This window comes from Ixodes scapularis, unplaced genomic scaffold (assembly GCF_016920785.2).
Source record: "Ixodes scapularis isolate PalLabHiFi unplaced genomic scaffold, ASM1692078v2 PGA_scaffold12__126_contigs__length_90152505, whole genome shotgun sequence".
Classification (NCBI taxonomy): Eukaryota; Metazoa; Arthropoda; class Arachnida; order Ixodida; family Ixodidae; genus Ixodes; species Ixodes scapularis.
In genome coordinates, this window is record NW_024609838.1 from 87,066,134 (window position 1) to 87,072,450 (window position 6,317).

Sequence of the window (6,317 nt, forward strand, 5' to 3'; positions counted from 1 at the left end):
CCCGACAATGGGCCGCGAGGTGCCCTGCTGCTGTGGTGGCCTTCACTGACGCTGCGTGCTCTCTTGTTCTGTCGTTAATGCACCTTTACGTTTGACCAATGTAGCATTTGCCACATGACAAAAGAATCTGGTACACGACTTCTTTTGTGCATTCGGTGTATCTGGTCTTGTGAGATGTGCTGCAACCTGTCTCTTCGTTGTTGTCCTCCCTGTTCACCTTCCGGCACGTGGAGTATGCCTTATTAGGCGCAGAGCATATGACCTGTACCCCCTGTCGGCCAGCAATCTATTTAGTCGATGGGTGAGCCCATGGATATAAGGGGCGACCACATAGGGTGTTCGAGGCTTCTTTGTTGTTATTCTTCCATCTCCTTCAGGTTGGCGCTTGATCTTTGCACATATGTTTTCACAAATCGAAACAAGAAGTGTCCTAGGGTAACCTGCATCTTGGAGCCTAGAGATTTGTGTCGCAAAACTCCTTCGCACCTGATGCTCGATGACCTCTTAAGGGCGGAATTGAGCGCTGTAGTCGCAACTGCTCTTTTCACATTTCTGGTATGTTCGGAGCCTAAAAGGAAGAAACCCTTTGCAAGATCGTGCCTGATATCTCCAGCATACATGTCTATTCCTAATCTCTAAGGAGAGATCTAGGAATTTTATGCAGTTCTCAATGGGGAGCTCGTAGGTGAAGGTAAGATCGGCGCAGCTTTGATCGAAACACGTCATGACTGCTTCTTTACATCCGTTGGTTGTTTCATGGACCTGAGTGTTGCACAAGATTAAAAAATCATTTACATACCTAAAATGGCCTCTTCTCGGGGATCTCTTAAGTTGTCTTGGATAGCAGAGCCGCATGCGGCGAGGTAGATGTCACAGAGGTAGGAAGCTACCCGGGATCCTATGCAGATACCGCTTCGTTGTACGTACTGCTTGTTTTGATGTATTACTGCCGCCGCCTTCAGGTAGATGGTTAGAAGCTCTAAGAACCTATCCAAGTTGATGCCGGTCGCGTTTTGAAATGATGGAGTGCCCTGCTCCTCGAGGTGTTTCGGAGGATCTTCAGGAGGCTTGTATGTGGGATTGAATAATACATATCTTCAATGTCGATGGAAAACCCAGAAGTAATGTGACACCCTTTCGCTTGGAGGGAAGCAATCACACTTCCAGATCCAGAGTTGAGGATCTTGAATGGGTCCTGTGGTTGAACGTTGGATAGATGATTAGCCAAGAAACACGACACATGGAGTTGCCAGGTGTTCTTTTTTGATACGATGGCGCGAAACGGCACACCTTCCTTGTGCGTTTTAGCTGAAAAGAACACAGATAAATGGCCTCCTTCGCCCCTTTTATCATTGTGGCGAGAGTGGTAACATGGTTTGAGTCTAGTATTTTTAAGATGACCTTTTTGGTGGATTTTGATCTTTGTTCTTCAACTAAAATAAAATTCTTCTCCATGACTTGCTGTGCTTTTTCTCCATATTTTCCTGAATCGAGGACCACGAAACCTCCCTTCTTGTCGGAGGTGCGCAGCTTGAGGTCTTTTCTACGTAGTTCTTGCACTGTTGAGGTGAAGCTCATCTTGCCATGCGTTTGGTTCCTTAGGTTGGTAAGGCAGTCCATTCCTTCACTGATGATTTGTGAAGTGTGTTCACCCTGAGCTTTATTTGCAATGTTTCTCACCAGCACAACCTTATCGAAAGCTTTTAGCTTTGGTTGTAGTGCATATTTAGGTCCTTGTTCAAGTACCTGGTTCGCTGGCTCTGGCAACTGGACATCTCCGATGCTCTGGAGTGGGGTGTGTTTGGTCATTGTGTTCTCTCTCCTCTCCATGTGGTGTTCAAAACCTGTAGAAAATAATTAATCCACATTTCCTCAGTTGTGTATCTTGTGACTTGCATCCAATTCGAAAAACCGTTGCGGTTGGGACACCTCTCTCAGAAAATCTGTGAGAAGCCGGACTTGCCGCCATGTCTCTGACTTGAGGATCTTTGAAACTCTGGGCATGTTTTGCGAAGGCTCAATTAGGCCGAAGACGTTCCTTACCTCGTCGAGGAGAATCTTCTTTTTAATGCTACGTGAGAGCAGCCGTACTCTACAGATGTTGCTTGCAATTAAAAGGCTTAGAGCCTGCAGTTCGATGAGAGAAAAACATGCGTTTTAGCTTTTCAGCTAAAACGCACAAGGAAGGTGTGCCGTTTCGCGTCATCGTATCAAAAAGCAACACCTGGCAACTCCATGTGTCGTCTTTCTTAGCAAAACATCTGTCCAATGTTCAACCACAGGACCCATTCAAGATCCTCAACTCTGGAAGTGTGATTGCTTTTCTCCAAGAGAAAGGGTGTCACATTACTTCTGGGTTTTCCCCCCACGAGCTCCCCCCCCCCCCCCCCCCCCCCCCACGAGCTCCCCATTAACAACTGCACAAAATTCCTAGATCTCTCCTTAGCGTTTGGGAATATACATGTATGCTGGAGATATCAGGCACGATCTTGCAAAGGGTTTCTTCCTTTTAGCTCCGAACATACCAAAAATGTGAAAAGAGCAGTTGCGACCACAATGCTCAATTCTGCCCTTAAGAGGTCATGTGAGCATCAGGTGCGGAGGAGTTTTGCGACACAAATCTCTAGGCTCCAAGATGCAGGCTACCCTAGGACACTTCTTGTTTCGATTTGTGAAAACATATGTGCTAAGATCAAGCGCCAACCTGGAGGAGATGGAACGATAGCAACAAAGAAGCCTCGAACACCCTATGTGGTCGCCCCTTATATACATGGGCTCACCCATCGACTAAAAAAAATTGCTGGCCGACAGGGCGTACAGGTCATATGCTCTGCGCCTAATAAGGCATACTCCATGTGCCGGTAGGTGAACAGGGAGGACAACAACGAAGAGACAGGTTGCAGCACATCTCACAAGACCAGATACACCGAATGCACAAAAGAATTCGTGTACCAGATGCCTTTGTCATGTGGCAAGTGCTATATTGGTCAAACGGGAAGGTGCATTAACGACAGAACAAGAGAGCACGCAGCGTCAGTGAAGGCCACCACAGCAGCAGGGCACCTCGCGGCCCATCGTCAGGTGTGCACATGTGCGCCAGACCTTGCCAACATTTACATCCTGGCAAAAAATCGTACAAGGGTTGCTCGAGAAATTCTCGAGGCCCTTGCTATTGACGCGAAGGGGGATCATTGCGTGAGTGCACCGTCAATCGCGCTGTGCCAGAAGGAATTGGTATACCTGCGAAGAGCCGCACACTTGACAGGTACATGAAAGAAGAGGAAGAGCGGGAAACGAAGGTTCAGATATAGAAGAAGCGGAAGAATCCGTTTAGCTGTACACTATAGAGAAAGAAGATTTCATTAAAATAGTTGCTAGTCCAGCGGTGTGTCTGCCTTTTTTGTTCGTCTCTGTGTGTGTGTCCGTAAAACGTTCAGCTGGCACTTTAACAATCATGAACCAACTAGCTCAGCTTCAAGCCGTCACAAGACTACAAATGTCCAAGGTAAACGATTGCTGTTCTATGAGCGACCATTGTTTACCCTGGCTGTTAAGCAGCGCGTTACACGCTTATACACAAACTCAACTCTCCTACGTCACGCCGCGGTGGTGGCGCGTCGGTCGCACTTCCGGTCTGGGGTGGTGGGCAGAAGTCGCGGTGCGAGACATGCATTCCCGCGTTCTTTTGGGAGAAACCGGACAAAAAACCTGCCTTTTTGTCGAAATGCTGCGACGGGGGCTGTACCAAGAGAGTCTAGAAAGGTTTGAAGATCAGTTTTCATGTGTTTCTGCCCCCTCCGTTCGTCCGAGAATGTGGATAGTAGCCGTGACAAGGGCAGACCAGGCACTTTCGAACTACGATTGCTTATGCGGGCAAAACTTTGTGGCCACCAGATGTATTTGTTTTGTTCTAACATGAACGAGACAAAACCGCCAAGTTGTCCGGACCACCCGCGGGTTCATTGCGTCTTCAAATTCACACGGCCGCCTGATCGTCTGCTCTTTCGAACTTGTCTGCTTTTTGTCGTCTGCTCGTTCAAACAAAAGTGGCCCGTAGACCAAACTTTGACCCAGTGATTGCAATAAGAAGTAATTGCAGGCCTAAAAAGACTTAAGTAGGCTTGGTGTGAACAGTAGATACAAGATGTTGATCATGTACCAGTGGCCATCACCGACTTGTTACGCTTGGTCTGTTCCCGCTTCCGATTTTCAGTATCGACGTCGATCATCGCCGCTATCTTCTACACTTTTGCAGCACGAGCGACGTTGCGACCGAAAATAGCTAGAAGAATCTCATGAAAAAACAATTAGGGCGCAGGCGAGCTGGTGTAAGTTTACCATTTTAGCCCACCTGAGACTGGGTGGAAGAAACACGACGACGTCTCTTTTTGAGACGTCGTCGTGTTTCTTCCACCCAGTCTCACGTGGGCTAAAAATGGTAAAAATCTCATCATGGTTTTGGCGTCCATTCTGCGGCGTTCATGCGAATGAATCGCCGCACGTCAAATTATTTACGAAATGTTTAGCGGCGTAACGAAGCTTGATAATTTCGCTCAGGCGATTAAAGTGGTAAGACATTTGTATGAGGACGTAAAATCGACAATTCCAACGCGATAAAGAGTATGCAGACTTACACAGACGCCAACGTGACATTCCAGTGGTTTGTTGACGCGGGATGCGGTGCTTCTTGCCCGCACTCCATTGCGCATCCGTTTGAACTGTCGTCTGCTCTTTCAAACTTGTCTGCTTTTTATCGTCAGCTCGTTCAAACGACAGCGGCCCGTAAACCAAACGTTAACCTGGTAATAGCGATAAGAAGTAAGTGCAGGCCTCAAAACACTTTTGACGGTTGGTTGGGGTAAGTAGGCTAAGTGTAAACAGTAGATACAAGAAGATGTTGATCATTGTTACCAGTGGCCGTCACCGACTTGTAATGCCCGATTCTACTTGCGGTTTTCAGTATCGACGTCCACCATCTCATACGGTCCACGCTATTGCAGCCCGAGCGATTTCGCGACTTAAAATAGCGAGATGAATCTCATCGGGGGACCTTTAGCGACCATTCTGCGGCGTCCACGTGAAATGAATCGCCGCACGTCACATCATTCACGCAAAGTTTTGCGGTGTAACGAGCCTCGTTAATTTTGCTGAAGCCGCTCAAGTAGTCAAACATTGTTAGGAGGATGTAGAATCAACAATTCCAACGCGAAAAAGAGCACGGGGACTCACACCGACGCCGACAACAACGCAGTTCAAGGGTTTGTTTATGGGCGACGGCGAGCTTCTTGCCCATCGTCCACCGCGCATGCGCGGCGCCGGTGGCGTCCGCTAGGGGCGCTCCGGTTTGTTTGTAAACATGAGTTGGTGTATAGTCGTCGATCTATAGAGTCAACTTTTTCAATACAGCAATCACTGCCGTCAAGAAGGCAGTGATTGCATATGTCGAGATTTTTCAGTGCATGATTTCACAATGTCTTAATTTTTGCTGTATCTAGAATGCGTAGTGATGTCTACTAGATGCCACATCCAGCTATTGTCCGAGACATTATTTTGCCAGTAAATAAATAAGCTAGTTAGAACCTCACCTACTTTTCTACAGATGGAAGTGATGGCAAATTGCAAGGCATCCGGCAGTCTATAAGCCATGGCCTGACAATTCCAAGTTCATGTAAGTCGGATGAGTCCAGTGTGCATAATCTAAATATAGGACGTGGGGAATGTCAACATTTTATTACAATAGGGTATCCACGGTATCGTTTTAGCTAGCGGCAACTGGATTTCGAAATTACCGATGAACCAAGGGCACCACGTAAGTATAATGCTTTAGTGGCATTCACAAAGCTTTCGATGCGAAATGTCCTTATCTGCTCAGCTTCAGCCAATAACAAGGTCCTTATCTGGAATTGTCTTTCGATTGGGTCCCATGCCTACGGCAGTTGTGTAGTTCAGACTGCTATGAACCATTTCCCGCTCATGAGTAGATCAAGGCCTCAGACTAGTCCTTTCCGACGGAGTAAGTTCTTAAGAATCTCAATTAGGACTTGTCTATTAATGTCTCTATAACTTGCAGCATCTGGAGCAAGGTGTAACAGAAAATTGTACACTTCGAGCCCTTCAGCCGCCAGAACTTCAAGCGTTTTTGGAAAGCATTAGTAAACTTACTTCCAGCGGATACAGATACTAGCAAGTCCTCTTTCCTGCAAACTTGGCTAATTTTTTCTGCTTTAGTATGGGAATGAGTGGTGAACAAGTTATGTCTGTGATTTTAATTAATATGTAGGACTGTCATGCATGTTCATTATAGCTGGACATCGAAA